The 16,383-nt window shown below is 45.9% G+C and overlaps 1 protein-coding gene across 3 annotated transcripts in view; it reads left to right on the top strand.

Annotated features, from left to right (window-relative positions):
• RGS6 (regulator of G protein signaling 6) overlaps nucleotides 1-16,383 on the top strand; it is a 554,830-nt gene that overhangs the window by 329,046 nt on the left and 209,401 nt on the right. The window lies entirely within an intron of this gene.

The raw sequence follows: 16,383 nt of genomic DNA, 5'->3' as shown, positions 1-16,383 counted from the left end.
GTGTGTCATTCACTATTGGATCCCTAGTACCTTTCCCATTGCCTGCCACATAGTAGATGCTCAATAAACCTAAGTGGGTGAAGGGATTATTCAATCTTAGAACTTGAAATTCAAGCATGTCTATTCTTTCCAGAGGTCCACCATGCTGCTGGTTAATTTATATATGATTATGTTTATAGAAAACACCTCATTTCAGGAAATAGCTGAAGAATGCATGTACAAGAGAGGAAATTGGCCCTGATTTTGGAAATCCTTTTGGATTTTGATATCCTAGGATTACAAAGGCTGATCTTATGATACAAAATCTTATCTGAGTTCTAGAAGTCAGAAGATGGGAGTCCTTGGGCTGTGGATGTCATCTCTTTGGTCCTCAGCTTTCCTGTCTATAAAATGTGCAAGCTGGGTAGACAATCATTCTTCTTCTTTCACGTCAAAAATGATATCCTTTGATCTGTTGAGTTAAATAAAACAACCCGATGCTTAGTTTGTGTTGCCTGTTTCTGATTGTGTACCAAAGGCTCAAGCTCTCTGGTAACCAGAACTAAGTTTTCTTTCTCTCCATTTTTTATTTCCTCACTTCCCTAGATGTCGTGTTCTGTACTCAGTTGCATTCAGTATCCTTTATTGACACAACTGAAGACAAAATTGCATTGAGTGCTAAGCTAATTCTGTTCAATAAATCAGTTCTAAGAGATTAGTCCCTGTTGCCAACAATGGAGGTCACTATCCTTCTGTGCACATATGGCTGCATCCACAGTCACCATAACCGATAGACACTCCTGTTTGGCCAAGTTGATTTCACACAGAGACCAACATTACAGGCCATCAAGAAATATCAGAAATCTACTGGGAATCTTCATGTCAGAAATCTTAGGATCTGTGGGTTGTGTGAGGTTCTAAGTTCAAAAACCGCCTGAAGTGAAGGGATGACAACTGAGATACCAGCATGGCTTGATCAACATTGGTGGGCTACTGTTTATTGTAGAAGATCAGAGGAAAGTGTGTATGGGAAAGGAAGCAGCTCTCAGTGTCCTGGGTCTGCAGCCTCAGAGAGATTAAAGTATTTGAAATACTGAAAAGTGTTTTAAATCTTGATGGACCTCTAATGACTGTGATTGTGCTGCTTAAGATTTTTAATGATAAGAAACTCAGGTGTGTTTTAATGTCACAGTCAGCCCATTTTAGTAAGAATTGGTTGATTGCCCCTTACGTATGAGATGTGAAATCAATGTATGTTATTTTAATGTGATTTTATAGATGGCATTATATGATAGACTATTGAGAAGAGCTCCTGCTCAAGCACCAACTTTCTCTTTCTCTCTCCACACCTCCCCCAGTATTTTATCTCAAGGAAGTGCTACATACCTTTCATTTTATGCATCAATATGGGCTTAGTCTCTACTGAGTAAACTGTTCTGTAGGGATACCAGAGGGTAGAAAGTAAAACATATATATGTCCTCCCCTCAGGAAGTTTACATTTTGGAGGAAGGAGAAAACAAAAAACTAGAATTTATAGCAGCATGATACACACGCCAAAAGTGTTGCAAGGGAGGTGCTGTTTAAGGGGAACATTCGGGAGAGATTTCCTGGAGGAGGGACTCGAAGGGGGAAACTGAGAACGCAGAGGGTTTAGGTCAATCAGGTCCCCTTCTGCTACATGCTCATCTTTGCATCCAAAATGCTCATATGTGCCAGCTGTCAGCTCATGTGCAACTTTTCTGCACTCAGCCATCAGCTGGAACCAGGTTCGTGCCCACAACGTTGGTCCGTGGAAAAGAATGAGGCTGGGTGACAGCCAGAACAAATGGGATCCTTTTGGGCAGGAAGCAAAAACAGAGAGAGGAAATGAAATAGCATAATCCCAGGAACTGCCAATGGGAAAGGGTGGGAGAGGACAACTGGCAAAGACGATGACGCGGTGTACATTGTCAACTGGCCAGCCTTTCAGATGTCACCAGAGGACGCCGCCACAATTAGCATGCCACCAGACGCGCACAGTGACTACACATTTTGGCTGGGTTGGCGGCAACCGTTGAGTCTTAAACAAAAGCAGTTTCAGTGGCAGATCTTGTGCCAGGATTTCAGAGAAAGAGAATAAATTAGGCGGCTGTGACAAGCTGTTCCACTGCAGCGACAATAGTTTGGACTTCCAACACTGCCTGTCACCCTGGCCTCGAAATACATCTTCATTTGTTGCCAGGTGGTTGGGGAAGATGAGTCATTCAAGAACTTTAGGGTATAGCCAAGGCCATGATGCTCACCTTGCCTGCAGGCACACCTGACCCCCAGCCCTCATCAGCTATAAGAAACTATTAGGATACTTAAGGTGAAGTAGAACCCTTTTATTCATGTGCTGTGTGTGTGTGTGTGTGTGTGTGTGTGTGTGTGTGTGTGTGTGTATTTTTTTTGAGAACTGCAAAAAGACACAGGTCATCCCCATTAGGCATATATTTCAGTCCTACAAGTGTTTACAGACCCTCTCCTGTATGCCGCACATTATGCCAGCAGAAGGATGAAAAAGTTGTGACCAGGAAGCCCGTGACTTTCATTGGGTTGTTAAGGGTACAGGAGAAGGAGCACCAGCGATGCATTCAGAAGGTCAGGGAAAGAAAGGGTGGTGCTTTTGAGAGTGAGAAACTAGTGTGCCCGTCCCCTTGTTTCCGTTGTATACACCACCAAGTTCACACCTGGTCAACATCAAGGAGCTGATTGGAGACATATGTCACACCTTCCACATAAGAGCACAACATTTTAACAGGTGACAGATTTGTGTGAGGTCCTTCCAACTTTGTACTGGATTTTTAGAGCAGCTATAAACAATTACCACAAGCTTTGTGGCTTAACACAACACAGATGTATTATCTTACAGTTCTGTAGGTCAGAAGTCTGGCCTGGGTCTCACTGGGTTAAGAGCCAGGTGTTGTTGACAAGGTTTGTTTCTTCTGGAGGCTCTAGAGGGGAATCTGTTTTCTTGCCTTTTCCAGATTCTAGAGGCTGCCCACATTCCTTGGTTTATGGTCCCCTTCCCTCTTCAAAGCCAGGAGCAGTGAGTTGAGTTCTCATCACATGGCATCTCTCTGACTTTTTTTTTCCCTCTTTAAAGACTCTTGTAATTGCCCTGGGCTCACCTGGATAATCCAGGATAGTCTTCCTAATTTAAAGACAGATGATTAGGGGCACCTGGGTGGCCCAGTGGATTAAAGCCTCTGCCTTCAGCTCAGGTCATGATCCCAATGTTCTGGGATTGAGCCCCGCATCAGGCTCTCTGCTCAGCAGGGAGCCTGCTTCCCCTCTGTCTCTCTCTGCCTACTTGTGATCCCTGTCAAATAAATAAATAAAATCTTTAAAAAAGAAAAAAAGAAACTTTTAAAGACAGCTGATTAGCAATCTTAATTTCATCTGCAACCTTAATTCCCTTTTGCCATGGGACTTAACATATCCACAGGTTCTAGAGATTAGGATGTGGACCTGTTTGGCAGGGGCGGGGCATTGTTCTGTCTACCACAAAACAAAAAACTCATCCAACTTCCAAAACCAACAATTGTGATCAATGGGATAAAAGCTAGGCCTATGCTCTGGCTCAGGAGAGAGGAGGGTTACCTGGCGTTTGCCAAGAGTAGCCTCATCTCACCATACCCAATACATCTGAGGTTATTCCTTCAAGGCGAAAAGGATGAACAGCATGTTATAAGGGAGCAGCTGTTGCCTTATCATCAAAAGACTTGGATTTTGGTTTCTCTTCTGAAAACAAACTGCCTAGTTACTGTAGGCAAGTCACTGGACTTCTCTGGGCTTCCATTTTGTCCTCTATGAAATGAAGGTCATAGATCAGAGAGTCTCAAGTCCTCCTTCAGTTTCTCACTCTCCATGGCTCTTCACTAGGAAAGGTACTGAAAACGAGAAAGGCTGGCCTGCTGGAAATGCACTGCCTTCATGACGGCATCAAAATGCTGGAACGTGTGCCAAGGTTGTCTGTATAGAACTCAGAGGGTCTGTAACCCTCCTGGGCCCAGCCCCATCCTCCTGCCCCTGATGACTTGGAATGCGTGGTAGCCACCCACAGTCTTTTTTCACTAAATTGGAAATTACGCCAAAAGAGCAATGCCAGCGAATTAGGTGAATTAGAGATAAAATCATGGCTCTACAATTGAGACACGGCATTAAGAAAATCGACTCGGAGATGTATGAGGTCACCTATAATTGAAAGTGAGCATTCTAGAGTGACTTGAGAAGGTTGAGTCAGCCTTTCAAAGCTTGTATTATGGGCAAGAAACCTGAGCCTAAAGAAATAATATGTATGTGGGTCATTAGATAGCCTCCTTCCTCAGACAACCTCCTCCCTCACTGCCTGCCTTCCTTTAATCAAAGAACCATACATATGCAGGTAATCAGATCACCTCTTCTTCTCTCCTTTTTTTCCTTTAATCCCAACAGAGAGGAAAGTTTCCAGCCTAGCATTAAATTAGGCCAACAGCTAACACAGCATGAGGAGAGACAGCAGGGGCAGCAAGGGGTAGAGACACAGAAAGGAAAGGACACTGCACAGCCAGCACGGAGAAGCTGTTGAAGAGTGCGAGGGCCCTATTAGGCTTTAAAGTAATAAGAGACTAGAGGAAGTATGGTTACCAGCAACGGATCCACATTCCCGCCTTATAAGGGTGTTCGCGTCACTTACTGGCTTCAAGTGAAATCCCTCGTGGTGACCTTTATCCCCGAGAGCTGCCCTAAAGAACACCTAGGGTTTCACCTTTGTGGTTGTTCCATCTTTGAGCAGCTTTGGGTGGCTGCGGGCAGATCTGACAACGTGACGTAGGACGAAGGCACGGAGCTGCGTCTATTTGGGAAAGCTACCGTTGATTCAGCTTAAGGAGAACCTGAAGAGGATTTCAGGTGCGTGTCTGTGAACCCTCAGACCAAGACCTCCTCAGAGCTGCATGCAAAGCTTGGGGGTTCTTCTCCCTGCACGGGTGACCATGTGATTAGGACAGCCCAGCCCCCACCGCTGGCACCACTCCAGACCTTCCACGGCCTTCGGGACTGACAAGCATCTGGTCTCTTCAGACCCAAGGCTTACATGACAGGCAGAGTAATGGTCTTCTACCACATCCAGGTCTGAATGCCCAGAACCTGTGTGTGTATTGCCTTACATGGCAAAAAGTCTCTTGCGTATGTAAGTTAAGCTATTTCATTAGGAAAATTACCCCAGATTATCTGTCTGGGCCTCATGTCAAAAATAAGGGGATGACAGGGGGTCAGAGGTGAGAGTGATGCTACTGCTAGCTTTGAAGAAGGAAGGAAGGAGTTGCAAGCCGAGGAATGCAGACAGCCTTTAAAAGCTGAGAGAAGGAAGGAAATGAACTTTTGTCTAGAACCTCCAGAACAGACACAGCCTTGCCACCCACGTTAGACGTCTGACCGCCAGTCCTATAGGAGAATAAACCTAAGTAACTTGAAGCCACTGAGTTTGTGATGATTTGCTACGGCAACAAGAGGAACCTGCAGTTTGCCTTGTTCTCTGCCTCCAAATTAACCATCTCATGGGTTAACTAAGGGTGCACACGCACTTCCTTCGACAGAAGACTTACCCTCACCCACCACCAGGTTCCAGCAAATGCCACAGAGCACTGCAGCGCATGGGCGAGTTAGCTTGTCTGCTCTAGGATTTTGCTTTCATATTACAATTAACAAAATGTTTCTCTTGTGTGATGGTTTAACTTGGAGAGTCAGATTACTACTACTATACTAATTTTCTAAGTGTATCTTTAGTGAACATACATTAATTTTGTGATTAAATGATGTAATAATTAAAAACTGCTAAAGGAGAAGTCTATAAACCTTGGGATTCACAGACCTGTACCCCTGGGGCTAATAATACATTATATGTTTATTAAAAATTTTTTAAAAATAATTTTAAAAAATGTTAAAGGAAAAGAGAAATCCATCATTTCTAGAGTGCCTTCATCTGTATTACCTCATCACGAATGAGAATGTGAGTGTCATTTGCACAAACAGAAGGTAGAAGAGGGATGGGGGATCAATCCTGTAAGTGAAAACAGTTAATTACCTCAGAGACCAGGCCCAATGCACAAGAATGAGTGTAGCCTGTAGATGTCCAGATTCTTATGAGTTTAATAAGGATGCTGTGGTAGGCAGAATCCTAAGAGGCCCCCAAGGGTGCACCTGCACTGCCCTGAATAATCTCTGGGTTGATGAATATGATGGATTTTACTTCTGTGATTAAGTATGTCCTATGGCACAGACTTTATGACCAGGAGTTCACTTGGATGGGCCTGATCTAATCACATGGAGCCTTTAAAGGCAGAAAGTTTTCTCTGGCAAATAGCAAAAGAAGACATCAGCCTTGAAGCACGGGGAGGAATTTTACTGCCATTGAGGGAGATATAGCATATACTCGTGAAGTCCTGCTTCACTTCTTCCCTCTAAATTCCACACATGAAGATCTCGTGTGTGTGTGTGTGTGTGTGTGTGTGTGTGAGTGTGTGTGTGTGTGTGTGTGTGTAGAGAGAGAGAGAGTGAGAATGAGAGACAGAGACAGAGAGAGAGGTTATAAGGGATTGGCTCATATGCAGTTTTGGAATCTGACAAGTCCCAGCATCTGCAGTATGAGTCAGCAAGCAGAAGACTCAGGAGAGCCAATGGTGTAGTTCCAGGTCAATGACTGCCAAGCTCAGGACATAGGAAGAACCAATGTTTCAGTTCAAGTCTGAAGGCAGGGAAAAAAAAAAAAGAAAGAAAAAAGAAAAGAAACAAAAACCAATGTCCTATCTCAAAGGCAGTTAGGCAGGAGGAACTACTTCTTATTTAGGAGACCATCGACCTTTTTGTTCTATTCAAGCCTTCAACTGGTTAAACAAGGCCCACCCACATTAGAGAGAGTGAAGGGCTCTACTAGATCTGTCAATTTTAATATTATTCTCACCCAAAAATACCCTCACAGAAATACCCAAGTAATGTTTGACCAAACATCTGGGTACCCTGTGTCAACCTGATCCATAAAATGAACTGTCATGTCATGGTACAAAGAATGCTCACATGGGATTCAAGTCTTAGCTTTGCCATATAGGCCAGCCATTTATAACCTCAGGCTTCCCGCATGTGAAGGAAAGATGATGTATTTATCTCCCAGGACCATTGTGAAAGCCAGCTGCTAATGTAGTTACTCAACTGATGTAGCGAGCTCCAGGTTTAGGTCAGGTACCATTACCCGCACTGCAGACATAGTATTGAAGAGAGAGACCTTGGCCTTGTACTCATGGAGCTCACAGTATAGTGACAAGAGATAGATAAAAGCAAATCAATAATAATTGATTTAATCACTCAATGCCCATTAACAGGTTAAACATTCACTTGCATCCTGGGAAGTAGTTCCTACTTTCCTCTTACAGATGTTAACAGAAATCACTTGCCTGAGACCTCCCTAGGACCAGCTAATAAAGGTGAGACTCAGCCCAGGTATTCTGCCTCCATGTCCTGGGCTCTTAATATAGTCAAATCTCTCCTCTAACAGAAAACCTAAGCCTGCAGTTCTCACATACTTGCGAAACAGAAGCAGAGGACCTTACCTCATGTGGACAAATGGTTATGGCTTTATACACTAAGAATATCTACTCAGGCAGATGTTTAGTTGATGACAATAAGTTTGACCATGACCTTAGTGGATTTGCTAGAAGTTACTGGTTACTATTAGTACAAAGACGTTTATTAGTGTATTAACACAGAGAGCAAGTCATATGTAGCTAGCTCGAAGTGAGAAGTTAAACAGGATTCTTAGGACAAGAGAAACCACTGGGACCTAGTCACATTTATTGTTCAAATTCCAGAGAGACCAAGTTTCCACTGCTAGAGTGATCAATGCAATAAAGAAGAGGGAGAGATAGGATCCAGTGACTGGGGGAGGAGGCCTCTTCACACAGGTTGGTCAGGCAGAGCTTCTGTGAAGAGGCAGATATGCAAAAATCTGGAACAAGCCCGTTGTAAGACAGAGAATGCAAGGGGCAGGGGCAAAGGCCCTGAGGCAGGAGAATGGACTTGAGGAACAGGATGAAGGATGCCGGGAGGTTGATGAGCAAGTGGGACATGGTAACCCATGCATCTAGAAAGGTAAGGAAGAGCCACATCCTGCAGGGCCTCGTAGCCCACACTGAAGGATTTGAAGTTCATACACAGTGTGGGGGAGGCCATTGGAAAATTTTAAGCAGGACTGAAATGATCTTGCTTGTGTGGGGTGTTTTTTTTGTTGTTATTGTTGTTGTTTTGAATAACTGTGACTGCTACAAAGATATCATGACTAAGGGCACTTCTAGACCTTGAACTCTTTTCAAAGATTATCGTGCTCTCGTTCATTCGTGTATTGCAGACTTGAGATGGACAAGGAAGGGAACATCAGTAAGAGTAAAAAACTTCTAGGATCCTGGCTATGCGGTAGACCTTTGAGTTGTGCCATCCACAGAGGAGTTTATGAGGACAGTACAGTGCCCTGATTGTCACTTCTCTCTGCCAAGCATATTTGACCTTCATATGACCTTTTCCATGGCTTGATGATGGGGTACCAGTAGATTAGCATTGATTACTTTTCAGGTCACTGTGACAGATAGTCAATGTGTTACCCTTTTCAGGGAACAGGGTTCCTTAAACCATTGGAAATGCCCAAATTTTCAAAAAGCCCTTAATATGTCAGATTTCTAATTCTGTAGCTTATTTCTAGGAGAAGAGCTGGAAGACAGGACAATAAATATGGGCCATGAAGGCCCCCTGCTCTGCATGTGCCTCTGCTCCCCTCGGTTGAAGACATGAGCCAAAATTCTCCTTTAGGTTGTAGGATAACAGATATATTATCTATGTATAATTTCATAAGTCAAAAACTGTCCTTCTGAAGACACTAGAAAATTCAATTCTTGTGAGACTCTTCTATTGTTCTCGTGTTCTGGCTTCTTAAGTAATGTCATAATACTGAGAATCGTTCTATAATACTATGAAATGAAAGGAACCCACTGCTAAAAATAGACTTTATATTCGCCCAGGAGTAGCAATGAGAGGTTGGCGAGGGGGCTGCCCCCTGGGGGTGATAAGCAGGGAAGAAGGTCATAGTGGTCTGGTTGGCATGGAAGTGGAATCACCCCAGGGACCCGCCAGAGTCTGCCAAGTCAACGCACAAAGATGGCATTGCAGCCTGGTCGCGGGGGGGGGGTGGGGGTATGCTAGGGTCATAATCCAGGGAGACTGGCTTGTGTGCTGAGCTGAAGGCACAAGTCTAGTATGTAATGACGGATGGCGGTAGGGTTGCTGGCCAAGGAGATTTCGAGAATGGAGTGAGGCTTGGGGGAAAGAAGACCAGGCACTCTAGAAGCCTGGGGGTTGAAGAAATGTGGGCAAGAGGGCTTGGCAGGAGGACGGCTCCTTCAAGGGGCTATGTCAGTGTGTTTCTGTCATAGATGTCTTACCCTGACAACAACGTCTGGTAAAGACAGCATTTTAAAGGAAGATAGTTTCCCCGTTTTTTCTTACTCTGGGCCCCTGAGTCTTGATTGTAAGACTAAGCCAAGGTCCACTTGGCCTAGGTACTTATAAATGCCAGTATCTATGGGAGCCCTTGAAATGGAAATTACTATGAAGATGGCAAAGGGCTCGGATGAGCCACTAAACCCACATTTTGACATGAGGATTATAACCAATGTATACACAATAAATTAGGAAGGATTATGCAGTGTTTTCTGATAAAAGTCTTTAAACTCTCCCTACCAGCGAATTGGTGTTAACCCTCAATCAGCAGCTCTGGGAATGGCTTTTAGTCAAGTGTGAATCTCCACGTTTGTACCTCCTTCACTGCCTGGTGATTGCTTTCCACCAGCTTGATCTGGAAAGCGATGCCTGATTCCAGATCTCTTAACGTATGTGCTCTCCCTCTGTATTTTCTTTGGCTCCCATGTCCTCCCTGTGGCCTTAGTATTTTCTCTTTTGTCTCCGTGGTGTTGAAAGCCTGTTGTCAGGAGGAGTGCTTTACTGCTTAGGACCCGGCCTGTCGATGAACTGCCATTCACAGAAGCAGGAATGTTGTGCTCCTTCCTGGACAACCCAGCTAAGTAGCAGTCCCCACCCCTACCGTCCCCCCCATAGCAAAAACTCCTCAGGACATGATGGTTTAATCGCTCAGTGCCCAATATCATAGAAGTGATACCCTTACTTGCTCCTTGGGAAGTACTTACTGCTTCCCTTCTACAAATGCTGAAGCAGAGGTCACTTGCTGAAGCAAAGGTCACCAAGGGTCAAAAGTGAGACTCAGCCCAGGTGGTCCCACTCCACGTCCAGCACCCTTTATACAGCCAGGGCCCCCTTCTGACAGAAAAGCTAAGCCTGCAATTGTCACAGATGTACACAACTGAAGGAGAGTGCATCATCGGGTGCGGACAGATGGTTACGACTTTTTATACTAAGCAAACCTATTTAGGCAGATGTTTAGTCGATGACAAGAAGTGTAAACATGACCCTCATTAATGGAGCTGCTGAAAGTTTTTGGTTACTCCTTGTCAGACTGTTGTTTTGCCTGTCACTCCTCAGTTTGGAGACAAAACCAGAAAAATAAGCATGAAGAAAATTGGCGTTTTAAAATGTGCTCATTCGTCACCATTCAGCCCAATAGAACTTTTCATTCAAAAAAGAATGAAATTTTCATTTTGTTGTGGGGAACCACGAATAAGAAAGTGGGGATAGGGAAATGTGGGGAAGGTCAGTGTCTCGTAAAACAAAAGGACAAAGGAGCGTGACTCCTTGGTAAGAATTCGGCCACTGTGTGAAGGCTGCTTGGACCGACCTTGGAGTTGAGAGTTATACCCAGTATGCCTCAGGGACCCTGGTCCCCGTTTGGGTTCGTTCTCACAAAGACATCCCCGTACCCCCCTCCCGCTGCACGCACAAGCTGTTCAGGCCACTCTCAGGCCGCCTTCCAGTGCCTCCCAGTGCCTTCCTTCCCTGCCAGGGTGGCTGGTGGTCAGGCTTCCTTCCCACCCTCCAAGGAGTGGCTTGCTGCCCAGCTCCGTTCCTTTCTACAGCTTCCGTGTAAGGTGTTTGGGAAGTCCCTTTACGCTGATCCTTTATCGAATCTCAGACTTCAAAACCTTCTTGTTCTGACAGGATCCAGGCTCCCCCCTTCTAGCTAGCAGCTGGGTGGGGGTTCATTTGCTGATTGCTACATCAGTGTCGCTTCCCTAGCTGCAGAGGCGAGGGGGACGCCAGGCGGGTCGTGGGAGAAAATTCGCCTAGTTAAAAACGGTCCTCCTAGGGGTCTCAGGGGAATGTTCCGTTTGCCCCTATCTCAGCAGAGCCTCCCACTAGTTAATGAAAGCAGCTACTCCCACCAGTGAAACCTTCAGGGCTGGGTTGAACTGTTGGCAGCTGGCAAAGGGGAGGAATGTATAAATCTGGGTTCTTTCAAATTCAGAAGTTTCTTTCATATTTGCAGACTCTGGGGAGCAGGCATCCTCTAAGCAGAAGACACAGAAAAGCAGTTGGGGTGAATTCTGCTCCCTACTTTTGCCTCTCTCCATATGACCACCACCCTGCCTATTGGCTCTAGCCTTCTGCTCTCCTGTGGGTGCTCCAGCTCTCACTCTCCCGGTCCTGGTCTGCCCTGGCCAGGCTGTGGCCAGATCCTTCTCACTGATCTCCCAGCCTCCCATTTTCAACTCCTCATTCCCTGCATTCTTAAATCCAAGCCCTTTGCATGGTGTTCTCATGACCCATCCGTGTCACTCTCTGCCCTTTGTCCTTCCACGAGGGTGGTAGGCAAGCCACCGCAGCCAGATGCTTGTCTCTCATGTACCCTGTTGACACACAGGTGATGTCCTCCCATCATGTCCTGCCCGTCTCTCCCTTCTCCCTTCCTCCCGTTAATTCTTCATGGCTCACATCCACCTCCGACACTCCTGGGTAAGAGTTCATTGTTCCTCTTCTAATGCTGCCGCAGCACTCCTCGAACACCGGCACACGTGTATTTGGTCGCCTTTGTGTGACAGTGGTCTGTCTGGCTTCTCTTCCCACCCAATTTAAACTTCTTAAGATCTGCTTCATGTCTTACTTCATCTCTGGAACCCCACAGTACTGACAGAGTTCCGGGTATACACCAAGGAAAGCGTATGTTGCATTGAGAACGGCCGAGCAACCTTCGCGATGAGCTAGAAAGAGCCAGAAAGGTGGAGCAGAGGAGCTGGCCCACAGACGTGAAGGGCAACTCAAACAAAACGTGCTGTAAGCAAGATTCCCTTTTGGGACTCATCCCTTCACCGTGGCAGGTTTGGGGCCGAGGGGAGTCATTGCTGAGTTCGTCAGCAGTCCTGAGGAGTACCCACGTGTTTGGGGCCGACCACACACATGACAGAAAGCTGAAGAGTCGATGTTTGTGTTTTGTTTTGACTCTAGGAGCTGGTGGTTTTTCAATGATTTTCATCTAAGGCCCCAAAGGGCCTTCTAGTGTTAAGTCTGAACTAGTTGCCCTGAATGTCCAGCTGTGTAACACCCACACATGCACGTTGGTACATGTGCATATATGCATGTGTGTATGTGTTATATGTATACATATGTATGTATGTATGTATGTATGTATACATATATATGTATATATAGGCCAAAGTGTTTTTCAAAATCCAGTGTTAAGTAGCACATTCCAGAAGATGCTGGGTCTAAGAGACGCGAGAACAGGAACTTGCTTAAACCCACCGCTTCTGAACGGCAGGGGTCAGACTGTCTTAGGCAAAAGAGGCTATGGGTGGAGATCCTCCCACCAGATGTGGAGCCTGCATTCCCCAGTTTATTGATTTTCCCTGACCATGTGGGATGAAGTTAATCCCTACCAGGGCCTCGAGCACTGTAGTTAATAAATCTGTATTCGAGTCAGAAGCACAGATTTGACCTCTGGACGGCCGCCTCCGACTGTCATCGGTCCTGCTCGTCCTTCTTCTAGCACAGTGGCTGCAAGCTGCTTCTGAGATGTCACAACACCTCATTTTCCATGACCACGGGTACTGAAGAGGAGGGACAGCCACGTCTCTCGTGGCCAGGGAAAAGGGCAACATTGAGATTCTTCAACAGAATGAAGGCTGACTCAGGGCAAGTAGGACAGTGGCATTAAAAATGACTGAGGAATCCCATATACTTAGAGTTATCCGTAACTATGGACCAGACGGGAAGGAGCTGGTCCTGTCATGAAACAAACCTTTCTTTTCCTGTCTATGTTGGGTTTACTTACACTTTCCCATCAGACCGTTTTAACAGTGCCCTCTACAGGCTATCTCTAAAACTACAGTGCCTTGCTAGCCTGCCTTCTCTCCACTATCCCCTCCTTCAGGATTTCTTCCACAGGATGGGCAGGAGACAAAGCTTTCTTGACCATAAGCAATATAAAGCTTAGAAGTGAGTCCTCTCATTGCACTGGACAGAGGGACTGTCCCCCTCATAGGAGATATCTTTGTAAAGATCTCACTTCAAACCCTGACCTGGGAAGAGAGGCCCAGACCTGTCCTGGAACACATGATCCAGGAACCTTGACATGGGCTGTTGAACTGAGAACAGTGTAGCATTTTCCGAACACATTACTCTGCTGACAGCTTTCAGTCTTCTATGAAATGCTCCCTCGTATCCTTAGAGCATACTGGTTTTTCTCTGGAGATATTTTTATTGTGGTTATTCTGCATCTGTCAGAATTTCATCCCTTTTAAACTCATCTTTTGCAAAAAAAAAAAAAAAAAAAAAATCTTCTGGGCTTGTGAGTTTCTTTTATTCCTCTTAAAGAGACCCTAAACAAAAACCTGCATATAGTTCACTAAACAGGTGTTTTCTTACTAGATATTTCCATCAGAACCCCCAACCTCCCATTCACCTATTTTGGTTTATTTTAAGCCACGATCATAAAACAAGTTCGAGAAAATTGGGTTTTTACCCCCTCTTATTATTCCCGACCCCTCTGCACGTTGAAGATTCCTGAGGCAGCATAGAAAAGCAGTCAAGCGACAGATGAGGCCTATTTACAGAAACTCTGGAACTGGTGCACGCGTCCCTCACATTGGGATTGGGGGAAGGCTTTGAACGTTTCTTCGGTTGGGCTAGAGTCTGGCTTTTGTTCTCTCCCTCCGCCCCTTACATGGGAACAGAATCACACGGATTCTTAAAACCAACAGACCTGATTTACCCTGCCAGAGGACATTCTGCTCACCCTTCCGGGTGTAAATGAACTCCTCTGGGTTCCCGCATTGCACTGCGTGTATAAGTCAATGTCAGCCAAGTGGCCCGAGTCACCATTCAGTTCCAACAGTTGAGGTGTATATTCTGTACCCAGGGGTACATTTCATTATTTAGAAGTGCAGACCTAAAGAAAATGAAGGTCAGACATGAGCTAATTAGCCAAGGGTCTGTGAACTTCTTCTGAAAAGGGCCAGGTGAGGAATTCTTCCAGCTTATGAGCTATCCGCAGTCTCTGCCACAGCTACGGGCAATAGGGAACACATGGGCCTGGCTGTGCACCAGTAAACTTCCTGATGAAAACAGGTGGCGGCCTGGATTTGACCCAGAAGCCCTCGTTTGCCAACCTCCTGTTCAGCAGGGCCACCACTGGCAGATAGGCAGGCTGGGCTCCCTCGGGACGTTGGCCAAGGGAGCCAGTAGGACCTGAAATCCAGCCCAGGTTTTGCTTCTCTCCACCTCCTACCACAAGGGGAACTTGTAATTCGCACAACGGAACCATCTGCTTCTAGGCTACGCCCAGAGGAGCACCTTCCCAGATGTGTTAGCTAGGACTCTACAGAGAAACAGAACTGATAGAACGTCTATAAGCAGAAAGAGATGTATTAGAAGGAGTTGACCCACACGATTATAGAGGTGGGCAAATCCTAGGATCTGCAATGTGAGGCAGCAAGCTAGAGACCCAGGATGGCTGGTGTATAGTTCCCATCCAAGTCCAAAAGCCAGGAGAGCTGATGTTTCCATTCCAGTCTAAAGACTTGAGACCTAGGAGGAGCCAATATTTTGTTTTGAGTTTGAAAGGAGGAAAAATTCCCTCTGACTCACAGGGGTGTCAGTCTTTCTGTTTATCAGGCCTTCATCTGATTGGATGAGGCCCACCTACCTTGAGGAAGGCAAGCTGCTTTGCTCAGTTTACTGAGTCAAGTGTTAATCTCAACCAGAAACATCCTCCCAGATCCTCCCAGAACAATGTTTCCCCACATTTCTAGGCCCTTCACGGCCTAGACAAGTTGACCCATAAAATTAACTCTCATACCTAATTAGGAAAAAAGATGCCAAGGGCGCTGACCGTGGTGCTGAGTACTTTGCATTCTTTGGTGGCTTTATTTTCAAAAGTAGGATCTTACTGCATCTGTTTTAGTATCCATATCGCTCTTCTTGGACACAAATACTGTCCGAACAGTAAATGAGTGGGTGCCATGGTTAGAACAATTTGACTGCAAAGAGTAGAAACCCATTCATTCCCTCACCTTGATGGAGGGTCTAAAGAGAATGGAGGGACAGAAGATTAAGCACAGCAGGCTCTCCGCCTTGGAAGAAGGGATTAGTACCTCTCGTAGAACCACACATGGTCCCCCTTTCCTTGCCTCTCTCTATTTCTTCATGTTCTCACCCATTTCTTTCTTTTTTTTTTTAATCTGTTTATTTGAAAGAGAACAGAGTGAGGGAGAGAGAATGACCAGGGGGGAGGGGCAGAGGGAGAAGCGGGCCCCGCACTGAGCACAGGGAGCACGATGCAAGGTTCCATCCCTGGATCCTGAGATCATGACCTGAACCGAAGGCAGAGCTTAACTGACTGAGCCACCTAGGTGCCCCTTCTCGCCCATTTCTGTGTACACATAGTCTGCCCCAGCCCTGGCTCCATGGTTCCTTTCATTTTAGGCATTTGCATGTCACTTCCAACCACCCAATTGATTTATTGCCTGTTGTCCCAAGCCCAGATTGGAGGGAGAGGGACCTCATTCTCCTGGATTGGGATTAGGGTCAACCTTTGATCCAGTGGACTTACTGAAATGAACAGAGTCACATGGTTCAAACATGGCTTCTGTGGCCCCCACCTCAGGCCTGGAAGGAGATGATGTGAGCAATCCTTTGGAGGAGCTGGAGACTGGGCAGGTACCCCAGGCAAGGGGAACTCTGAAGAAGGTGATTCATTTGGTTAGGGAGTGCTATGATCTGAATATTTGTCTCTCCCCCCGCCCCCCAAATTCATATGTTGACTCCATAGGAGGTTGGACCTTTGGGAGATGATTAGGTCAGGAGAGTAGATCCCTCATCAATGGGACTAGCCTAGCTCTCTTGCCCCTTCTGCCACGTGAGGTCATAGTGAAAAGATGGCCACCAGTGAACCAGGA

The sequence above is a fragment of the Martes martes genome (genome assembly GCF_963455335.1).
Source record: "Martes martes genome assembly, chromosome: 7".
Classification (NCBI taxonomy): domain Eukaryota; kingdom Metazoa; phylum Chordata; class Mammalia; order Carnivora; family Mustelidae; genus Martes; species Martes martes.
Note: the sequence above shows the minus strand (reverse complement) of the source record. Positions and strands in the feature narration are given on the sequence as shown.